The 12016-nt window shown below is 37.2% G+C and overlaps 1 long non-coding RNA gene across 1 annotated transcript; it reads right to left on the bottom strand.

Moving 5' to 3' along the window:
• Positions 1-268: 268 nt before the first annotated feature.
• LOC130996643 (uncharacterized) lies at positions 269-3076 on the bottom strand. The gene is made up of 3 exons (XR_009092706.1): positions 2920-3076; positions 999-1065; positions 269-395 (listed from the first exon to the last, which is right to left on the bottom strand). It is a non-coding gene; the product is annotated as an uncharacterized LOC130996643 (long non-coding RNA).
• Between the last annotated feature and the right edge of the window lie 8940 nt (positions 3077-12016).

Below are 12016 nucleotides of genomic sequence, written 5' to 3'. Positions count from 1 at the left end.
ATTGGGCTAATAAGAAATCCACCATTTTGGGCTTGTAAAAATTTTAAGAAGTAGAATTAATATAAATATTGAAGTATACCCCATATAGTTTAGTAATATCTCATAATTGTTGATCAATCAAAATAATATCCTTGATCTTTAACTATAAAATTTCTTTGAATGAAAATAATTCATTTAATACTGGGCGTGTATCAATAATTTCTAAATAAAATGGGTCTTCTATAATCTTAGGAAAAAAAGTCGGGATTTCACAATAACATACTATAACATCAACAACATCTTGCAGCGGAAAGTAGCTAGACATATGTATGAAGACATATTCTAGACAGGTTAACTATTTATTAACAACCCTGGAGACTCCGCTCATTGCAGCACCATCATCACATCAGCTCAACCTGCACATTTAGAAAACATATGCAGGGCTGAGTACAAAAGCACTCAGTGGGCACGTATGCCTAGGTATAAAAATACATGCTTCAAAACTATAAATTGTCATGCCATCATAATCAGTACAACAAGGGAGTTTTTCGCTAAAAAGGCCCAAGCTTACTAAGTTCATTTGTGATTCTTAAAGTTCGTCTGATCAGACTAAGTTCTTTTGTAATCTATCATATCTGAAACTGTGTGCCGGAGAGGTGGCCACCTCTCACGGTCACTTGACCGGCCAACCCGCTAGATGACTCACGGTCACTAGTGTACACTAGTCCTGGCAGGATAGCTATTAACTGCTCAGGACTAGAATTCGATTGCATCATTGGCAAAGCCAAAGCAGATAGATATCATACTAAAATTTAAACATTTTATGGCAAGACAATACTTGAAATAACTTTAACTCAAAGATTTTGTCATGAAATAACTTGCTCAAAGGTAGCATTAAACTCGTTTGATAGATATATAAAACTGAAATTAACAGTTAAATCATCTCATGCATTCATTCGTATAAGAGGCCTACGACACGCAGGGGATCTCTATATACGTATAGTAAAAGTAATGCCCACCTCGTTGTGTCTCTGTATCAATGAGTAACGTCACTCTCTCCCTCAAGTCGTTACTTCCCAAAAGGACCTTCATCGTTATGAAGAATTGGTGAGAAGTTATAAAAGAAACCTCGATTAATAATCTAATCTCTTTTATGAAACATTAGTATCTCTAATGTTCATCTCTCTTGATTGTTAATCAATATAACAATTATTATCTCTCGTCATTACTCATTAATTATAACATCCTTATGTTATAATTAGCAGCGCTTCAATTAAAAGAAATATTTAACACATCGAAAAGTCCACTTTCTTAGCAGATCTATTCGCTCTCATCTCGTCTAATTAACCAATTAGAAAGTTAAACTTTCCATTAGGTATGTATTTGAGTCACAGGTCAACAAGAATTGACTATGCTCAAATTCTAATTTCACTAAAAATTTCGACATGACCTATTCATATATAATGTCAGCCACGAGATTTCAACGCGTGAATCTCACTACGTGAACTCGTCTCTCGACTCAAAACTTAACATCTTGACATCTTTTCAACGCAAACCAAACAATTCAAAATCATCAAAACTCTTTATCAGTAAACTATCATTTATACTCGACACCAATTGTTCGAGTGTCAGATACCAACATTTATGTGCGTTAATCATAACTCTCACAACTCACACCATTTAGTCATATCGTATCATCCATCAAAACAAATATAATCAAGTTGTTTTCTAGAAAGTTTTGCTGTTTTTGTGTCATCTTTAAAAATTCATAACAACCAACTCAATCATCATAAACTCTCATACCAATTGATCTCAAAAACTCCATGAAGTGTAGTTCACTCTAAAAATGGTAGTTAACCAAAAAGGTTAAAGGTTTTTGGAGATATTGCTCTTTTAGTGCAGGCTGTCAAAGATTGACAGTTTCTGCCAATTTTGTTTAGGCCATTAGAAACCAAGGCAAACCTTAATAAAATTCCATCAAATTTAATCAGCCAAAACTAAAGGTATCCTTGAAGATTTGGTTAAAATTTCACAAGAGAAAACGTTCATATGATCTGCCAAATAAACAATGAAACTCATACACTTTTACTGTTGGAAAAATATGACAGCAGAACAGGGCATTTTTGAAATAATAAACTGCTCTGTTTCAGAGGTCATAAAAATCGAAATCTTATGTTTTTAGAAAAGTATTGAAGTCTAGTTTCGTTTAAAAAAAACGGTGATGCAAAATCCTTCATGGATTAATAGATATAAACGTTTTTGTGAAGTCTACCAACAGTTGACAGATTCTGTCAAGGATTTTTTCAAAATATCTTTAAAATACCAAACATCATCCAAAAGACATGAAATTTTGCAGCGACGAAATACACATATCATAGATAAACATACTAAAATTTCAGAGCCATCAAGCAATGAAAACTCATCGAAACATAAGCTTGAAACTGCTGTAAAATTTTGACAGAATTCCAGTTTTAATTTCGTTCAACAATTATCATCCATAAATTGTAAATCAATTAGCATGCTCATGTGATATCGTAGAACACATATACGCAATAATATTCATTATGCAACGTCTCAAACTTCACGAATTTAAATAATCATACTCTAAAAATTTATACAATTTTCGTGCTTGGAAAAATACGAATTTAATATATATCGATTCTAGCATACCCCTAAGCACAAATATCAAGTCAAAACGATCAAACAAAAATCGAAAGACAAGCTAATATGTGAAAAACGGGGCTGCCCTCATGGGTTTCATAGCTACGGTTCGTTCCGTTCTTACTCCCTTCATTAAACATGCTCAACATCTACCCAAGAACAACATACTAAAATTTCACGACGATCCGACGTCGTTTCAAAATAAAGTCGAGAATCGACGTTTTTCGACGTCGACGAAAATCGAAAATAAAACCATCAAAACGTAGGTAGAGATCTTACCTACTTAGATACATGATCGAAAAGATGATCGGCGCTCGTCTCGGTGCTCAAATCGGAGGTCAAAAGCTCCGTCCAAGCTTAAATGGAAAATGGCGTGTGTAGTGTGTGTTTTAGGTGTTGTGTGTGTGAATATGTGAGTTGTGTGTGTGGTGTGGGCTGATATAGCGTGAGTTAGGTGAGATAGAGGGATAGTGGGCAGGTGGGGGGGTGGTTAGGGGTAGGGTAGGTTAGATATTTAGGATATTAACCCGTTAGTCGTTAAATATCTCGTTTCGTCTCGTTTTAACGATTAACTACCCATACTCTTCGTTACTCGCCCTCTCAACCTCTACTCACTTTCATTGCACTCGTAATTCTATATAAATATAGAAAACACAAGCTCGTTCTCGAAATTCTGATAAACGAGCTCGGTTCGTTTATCGAGAAAATCTAGTTCACTATTCACTCGTCGTCCAAAAATAAAAACTTTCATTATTGGACTCGTATCGAAAAACTAAGAATATTTTTCGACGACGTGCACGTAAGATTTTGAAAGTCGACAAAAAGACGAAATAGCAGTATTTTACTATTCATCGTCAAAAAGTCAAAATTTTCAAAAACGTCTTAACGGACTCAGATCTCACTTCCGAGTTCACCGTTCTCATTCAAATAATTATCTCGAATTATTCGAATACTCAAACTCAATTTCGGATATAAAATCTCACATCATCCAAACATCATCAAAAGAACATCTCAACATCTTAAAAATAACAAGGGAACTTCATATAACTCCTCATCTCTTTACAAAGTAAATCAAACAAGGGATCTATACCCTAATTACTCAAACTTAAGCAATTAAACACGTCATCAAAAGCACGGGTATTACATACCTTCCCCCTTAAAATAAATTTCGTCCCGAAATTTGTACCTCTTGTAAATGTTTCGGGTACTTCTCTCACATCTTATCCTCAAGCTCTCTTTCCACTTCTTTCTAAGTATCATATCTCCATTGGACCTTATCCAATGCAATCGACTTATTACTCGATTGCCGAATTTTATGATTTAGCATCATCTGAGGTCTCTCTTCATAACTCAAGTCTGGTTCTAAGATCATTTCTTCTTAGTAAACCACATGGTTTGGGTCGGAAATATATATCCTCTCAATTGTGACACGTGAAACGCGTTATGCACATTTCCAAAGCTAGGTGGCAAAGCCAACCTATACGCTATTGGACCTATCTTTTGCAATGTCTCGTAAGGACTTATAACTCTGGGTCTAAGCTGTCTTTTAACTCCAAATCTATTCATCCCCTTTGAGGGTGAAACCTTCAAGAAAACTTTGTCTCCTATCTCGAAACTTTGTCTCACATCTTATAGGCAAACTCAATTAGTGGCAACACATTCTCCCGATTTACTCCTCTATCAAGGATAGTAGTTCTTATCATATCTTCTATCGCCTGCTATGCTAAAATTCATCCTTGTACCCAACTCTTTCTGTAACTCATCCAAAAATGTGATGAAATTTATTTATTTTCTCTTTCTGAGGTGATCTACACCGGTACTCAATGCAATCTTATAATGTCACGAACATACAATTGTGCTAACTTATCTGGTCCATACGCGATTAGGATCGGTATGAAATGTGCAGATTTTGTTAGTCGATCTACAATCACCCAAATTGCTGTATTTGCTCTTTGACTTTTCGGTAAAGCTATCACAAAATCCATCGCTATGTGATCCCATTTCCACTCGGGAATCTCCAACGGTTTTAACTTCCCATAGGGTCGTTGGTGTAATGCTTTCACTTGCTGACAAGCTAAGCATCGCTCTACAAACGAAGCTATGTCTCATTTCATTCCGTCCCACAAAAATCTATTTTTCACAACCTGATACATCTTTGTGCCTCCTGGGTGGGCGGTGTAAGGCGTGTCATGAGTCCCACTCATGATCGTATTCTTAAGTTCATCATCGCGGGGAATGCATATTCTCCCCTCAAATAAGATAGCATTGTCTGATGCTTTTTGGTAACTCTTGAGATCTCATGCTCTTATCCTTTCTGGTAACTTGTTCATTGTCTCATCTTTCCTTGTGCTTCAATCACCATTTTCCTCAAACTAGGCATCGTCGCAACAATACTCGCTATCGTCCCTGGTGGTTTTATCATCTCTATCCTCATCTTGTCAAAGTCCTTTATAAGCTCATTCTCTCTCGTGAGAAGACATCCTAACTTTGACGAGACCTTCCGGCTCAATGTATCGACTACTACATTGGCCTTACCAGGGTGATAATTAATGTTGCAGTCAACATAATTTACTAATTCGAGCCATCTCCTTTGTCTCATGTTAATATCCTTCTGCTCGAAAAAGTATTTCAAACTTTTGTGGTCCGTGAAAATCTCACATCTAACTCCGTAGAGATGATGTCTCCAAATTTTCAGGGCATGCACAACGGCTGCAAGCTCTAAATCATGCGTTGGATAATTTATCTCGTGGGGTCTAAGTTATCGTTATGCATAGACTGTAACTCTTCCTTCTTGCATCAAAACACATCCTAGCCCATTCTCTAACGCATCTGTGTAGATGGTATACTCTTTATCTATTTCCGGGACTAGCGGCACTGGTGCTGTAGTCAATTTCCTTTAAGCTCTTAAAAACTCTCTTCACACTCCTTTTTCCAATTGTTCTTAGCTTCTTTTCTAAGTAATTGTGTCATCGGTCTTGTTATCGTGGAAAATCCTTCAATAAACCTCTGATAGTATCCTGCTAAGCCTAAAAAGCTGCGAATCTCGTTAGGCGTAGTTGGTGATCTCCACTCATGTACAACTTGTACCTTGACGGGGTCAACTTTAATTCTTTCGGATGATACAATATGTCCTAGAAAAGTTACTTCGTTCAACCAAAACTCGCACTTGGTGAATTTGGCAAAAAGCTTCTCAACTCTTAGCGTTTCCAACATCGTTCTCAAATGTTTTGGCGCTCCTGCTCATTCTTCGAATAGATGAGAATATCATCTATGAAAACTAGGATAAATTTATCCAGTTATTGATGGAACACTCGATTCATGTGATCCATGAAAACTACTGGTGCCTTCGTCAAACCGAATGGCATAACTATGAACTCATAGTGCTCATACCTCATTTGAAAAGCTGTCTTAGGTGTATCCTCCTGTCAAAATTTGAACTAGTGGTATTATGATCTCAAGTCAACTTTCAAGAAAAACTCGCTCCTCGTAATTGATCAAACAAGTCATCTATCCTCGGCAAAGGATATTTGTTCTTGAGTGTCAATTTATTCAGCTCTCGATAATCTATGCACATTCTCAACGTGTCATCCTTCTTTTGACAAAAAGACTGGTGCTCCCCACGGGGATACACTACGTCTAATAAAACCTAACTCGAGCAATTCTTGTAGCTGAATCTTCAGCTCTTGTAGCTCCTTAGGCGCCATTCTATAAGGTGCCTTCGACACTAGTGCTGATCCAGGTTCTAGGTCGATAGTGAACTCCAACTATCTTGTTGGTGGCAATCCTGGTAAGACCTCGGGAAATACATCTCTATATTCCCTTACCACTACTACATCCTCAAAGTTTTTACTTGATTCTCCTTCATCATTCAAGTAAACTAGGTAAGCTTGTGCTCCTTTCTTCTTTACCAATTTCGACGCCTGAAGTGCCGAAATGATTGGAACTCTCTTCTTTCTATCAATGCCGTGAAAACATGTCTGTTCCTTCCCAGGTGGTTGGAAAGTTATCTGTCTCTTCTTACAATCAATCGGGGCAAAGTTCTCTGCTAACCAGTCCATCCTTAGAATAATGTCTACGTTCCACATAGGCATTAAGTGCAAGGTTCTTGTTTTCATCTTTAGTGATCCTAACTCAAACTCTAATTTAGAAATCATGTGAGAAACTGTAGTAGCTCTTCCTACAGGAGTGATTACTCTCAACTTGGGACTAGCTTGTTTTGGCTCGAGTTTGAAGGTAACATGCTTCAACCAATTAAAGAATGCGAAGCTCCTGTATTAAACAGGATTCTAACTGGTGCATCCAATAACTTGCCCATACTACCTTAAAGTTCTGCCTTAAACCGGCACATAAAACTCAGACATCTCATCATCAGTATCCATCTTCTGATGAGCAAATCGTGATAGCTCACAGAATTCTCGGTTATACTCTACAACCGATTTCTTTCCTTGCATCAAACTTCGATAGTCAGCCTCTTGCTGCTTACTGTACTCCTTGGTACATATTTCTCAAGAGTAGCTTTGAATTGTTCTCAGGTGTAGTTTACCAGTTGCTCGGGTGTTAAAGTCCTCTGACGTGCCTCTCACTAGTCTTATACATCAAAAGAATCTACTAGGATAACTCAAAAGTTGTAAGGGTTCAACCCTAGAATGACATCAAAACAAATTGTTGCAAACAAAATTGTTCAAGAGACTCAAATGAATGACCCGAGGGTAGAATGAAGTAACTACCAGGTCGAACAAAAATGACCTAGAGTAAGAACCCATCTGGCTTTTCAACCGAAAGTTGAAACACATGGGTTTATAAACCCAAAACACGTCTACTGAGATTTGGATCATGCGGACTGGCCAGGTCCAACATAATCACTCCCCAGTCACACGGGATATACTATCCCGAACTTGGAAATTCTGTATCTTCTAAACCCTCAACATACTATACATAACAAAACTTAAGTTCACACCAGCAAGCTAAAAGCTTAAACTCAGGGTCCTATGTTCTAGACTCTTGTTTCGAAAGTTCAATATTTTTTACTCTCCTCTCATGTTGCGGTGGTGGTGGCGGAGTATTATCCCGCCTATCCTTCACATCACACTCTTGATGACATCTTTGAGGCATTTTTGAAATCACAAAAGGAAAAACTCAACTCGACCAACGCTCTAAGCATCCTCAAAACTCAAGTTCAATTTACTAACTCAACTTTAAGGAAAACCCTCACGGTCACCTTAACATTCATCTGTAAGGCAATAAGCACTCACGAAATGCTAACAAAAAGACCACTCTGGTCAACCTAATATATCCATCAGTAGAATGCCTCTTTTTAGAGGGCTTACATAAAGGGGTTATAAAAACCCTACAAAAACCATAGTATCTATCGTAATGTCCCTTCTAAACCGACACCATTAATAGTACTATGTCTCGGTCTGGACCTCCTACGGTAATTGCTACCAGTTAACTCATCTAGTTGCTACTTAAGCACACTAGGAACATCCATCTATTTAACATCAGTAGGGTACTATATTCGCATGCTTATCTATCATCATGTCAAAATCTCAAGTACCAGTATCTCCTAAGTAAGTTATATACATCGCAATGTAATTGCAACTAATCAAAAACGAGGGTGTACCGCTCATACTCTCAAGATCATCCTTAGCTCTAGTCTACATCGACTTCTCTTCTCATCCTCATCAACTCTAGCCCTCCTCGGCTACTTCTCATCCTCATTATCGTTTATCATTTATCATCTTTGGTAACTGATACTCAAAGATCGACTCGATATCTACTACACTCTTCTAGAGTCCCTGGTAGAAAACAGGCATCCAGTCAGTAGATCCGCATAGAAAATCTGGGCATCTGTAATAAATCTCATCTCCTGTGGGTCCAATGCTCAAGACAACATGTCCCATCATATTGAGTGGCTTTCTTCCTTGCTCAATCCTACCACTCGATTGGTAGCACGGGGACTAGGTGCACGATGCCATCCAGTCTAGTAACAACTATAAGGCTTTCATCCTTTCATAGTCTATGAACATGTGTTTGAAAATCTACTAGGGTATCTCTGTACCACATACTGTACGCCTCGTCCTCGTATCCGATCTTCCCTGAGTTCGATCTCACAACAGTCCACTTTCGTGCAGTGCCAACAGTCCTGGCCAACCTATAAGGAGAATTTAAAGGTGACTCTAGGAACTAACTCTACTTGGCTCCAGCAACAGAAATAAACAAAACATAACTTAGCAAAACTCCTATTAAGTAGTACTGTTATCTTAAAACTCAAGCTCAAAACATCTAAATTCTCATCTCGTCCCATCTTTACTTAGTAGGGAATCTCTGTAAACAATGATATTAGATCCCTTAATCTAAATCATCGTGACTCAGTAAGACAACTCAACAATTCTCTCTCAAAGCCATCTCCAAAGACTATGGCTCATGATACCTCCTCAAGTACCATTAAGGTTGCGTGAGCAAAACTCGCGTCACAAAATAACTCAACATATCGTACAATATCTCATTGCAGCATGCTAATAACTCATCATTAATCATGCTATTATACTCAAGCTCATAACTCAAACTCATAACTCAAACCAACAAGTACTTAAAGCAATTGCTAATTCTCTCAAGCTTTAGCTCTAAGTTCTCATTTCATCCTTCTACTTAGTAAAAAAAATATCTCTTAACAATGACATTAGATTCCTTCATCTAAATCATCGTGACTTATCACAACTGCTCAAACAATTCTCATCACAAAACATCTCAAATACATCACATCATAACTCATAATTATGCATCCTCAATCATATAACATCATATGATATAAACGCTCTCATGATTCATCATGTAAATATGCTCTTACAACATAATAACTCATTATTAATCATGTTGTCATCCTCAAACTCAAACTATGCACCTTCAAAGTGTAACATCATAACTCATCATATAACCTCAACATCATGCTCTTCAAAATTTAACGTCAAATAAACTTTGAAATTTTACATACCTCGTTGAGCCTGGTGTGATGGTGCGCTGAGCTCACGGTTGTTAATAACTATTAGTCTAGTGACTCATTCTAGACTAAACTCAAGACTTCTAATTCAGAGCTTTCCTTCGCTCTGATACCACTCTGTCACAGCCCGCCCTTAACTATGGATAGTTAAGCCGAGTGATCTACGACTAGGGATGGGGTTTAAAGAAGAAGGGGAAGAAAAGGGGCGTCATTTATAGCCGTAAAACTTACTCATCTTAATAAAACTCGTCATTTTTATTCATTAATACTCAATTGAAAACAGTCTATGAAAGACAAGCATAAAACTTAATTAATATCATTAATCAAGTTATACATCGTATGAAACCATTCTCTTAAGACTCAAAGTATGACATAACATACTATAACATCAACAACATCTTGCAGCGGAAAGTAGCTAGACATATGTATGAAGACATATTCTAGACAGGTTAACTATTTATTAACAACCCTGGAGACTCCGCTCATTGCAGCACCATCATCACATCAGCTCAACCTGCACATTTAGAAAACATATGCAGGGCTGAGTACATAAGCACTCAGTGGGCACGTATGCCTAGGTATAAAAATACATGCTTCAAAACTAGTAAATTGTCATGCCATCATAATCAGTACAGCAAGGGAGTTTTTTTCGCTAAAAATGCCCAAGCTTACTAAGTTCATTTGTGATTCTTAAAGTTCGTCTGATCAGACTAAGTTCTTTTGTAATCTATCATATCTGAAACTGTGTGCCGGAGAGGTGGCCACCTCTCACGGTCACTTGACCGGCCAACCCGCTAGATGACTCACGGTCACTGGTGTACACTAGCCCTGGCAGGATAGCTATCAACTGCTCAGGACCCGAATTCGATTGCATCATTGGCAAAGCCAAAGCAGATAGATATCATACTAAAATTTAAACATTTTATGGCAAGACAACAGTTGTAATAATTTTCCAGTTCAAAGATTTGTAACGAAATAACTTGTTCAAAGGTAGCATTAAACTCGTTGATAGATATATAAAACTGAAATTAACAGTTAAATCATCTCATGCATTCATTCGTATAAGAGGCCTACGACACGCAGGGATCTCTATATACGTATAGTAAAAGTAATGCCCACCTTGTTGTGTCTCTGTATCAATGAGTAACGTCACTCTCTCCCCTCAAGTCGTTACTTCCCAAAAGGACCTTCATCGTTATGAAGAATTGGTGAGAAGTTATAAAAGAAACCTCGATTAATAATCTAATCTCTTTTATGAAACATTAGTATCTCTAATGTTCATCTCTCTTGATTGTTAATCAATATAACAATTATTATCTCTCGTCATTACTCATTAATTATAACATCCTTATGTTATAATTATGTAGTGACCCCGCCTTTTATATATTAAATCCAGTAATGCGTGTTTATTATTTTTCATCAGTGAATGAAACCGATTATTATCCTGATATGAATTCAGCTTATGATCCTGAATTTATATTGTTAAAAGCAGTCAATGCTATTATTTCAGATTATAACTGACTTAGCAAAGTCATGTTATTTATTAAGTGCAATAGAAATATTTATTATATTATTAGTTTGTTATTATTATTATTTTATTTGAGTTGTGGATTTATTTCGGCTTGTGAAGCAATTAAATCTGCGGATTTAATTTAGATGCTAGTCAAAGAATTAAAACTACGGATTTAATTTAGATTTATTCTAAGAGATCTAGAAATCAGATATCAAGCAAATACACAAATACCGCATTTCCATATTACAGATTTAGAATTTTGAAGCCAAAGGAATTTTAATTATTTGCACCACAACCAACCTAGCTATTACAATACTAATATCTACCTAAGCATGAGAATGTTGACTACAAGAAAGGAAATAGGGAGGAAATAAGAGAAGAAAGAAAAGAGAGAGGAGGCGTGCGTGTGTGAAGCAGCAATAGCTCTGCCCACAGCCCCCCCAACTCCACCAATCCCCTTCTCCCTACCCTATTCCTTAGCATGCTCCAGCCGCCCAAGTCGTCCAACCACCTCAGCCGCAACCGATGACTACACCTTCTCTAAAGAGGCAGACACATTTTGACTTCCTTGTAGTATCAACCAACATCCATCCTTAGTTCACACCAGAATTCGAAGAAAGAAAGAGAGGAGGAGACTTCATTTGCTGCATCCAAAACTCCAAGCAAATCCCCACTGAACTAAAGAAAACGCATCAGCTAATCAAGCACGAAATACACAAGGTATTCACACCATCTCAGTTCAGTTTAAATCCATGCTTCATACCATCAAGCATATATTTCAGTTGTATAGAAATACATATGCAGCAAACATAGAATGATAAAGAACTAGATGATTAGCCCAATCACAGTTTATATGTGTTTCTTCG

The sequence above is a fragment of the Salvia miltiorrhiza genome, chromosome 8, assembly GCF_028751815.1.
Source record: "Salvia miltiorrhiza cultivar Shanhuang (shh) chromosome 8, IMPLAD_Smil_shh, whole genome shotgun sequence".
NCBI lineage: Eukaryota > Viridiplantae > Streptophyta > Magnoliopsida > Lamiales > Lamiaceae > Salvia > Salvia miltiorrhiza.
The sequence above is the reverse complement of the archived record's forward strand: the minus strand, read 5'-3'. Positions and strand labels throughout refer to the sequence as shown.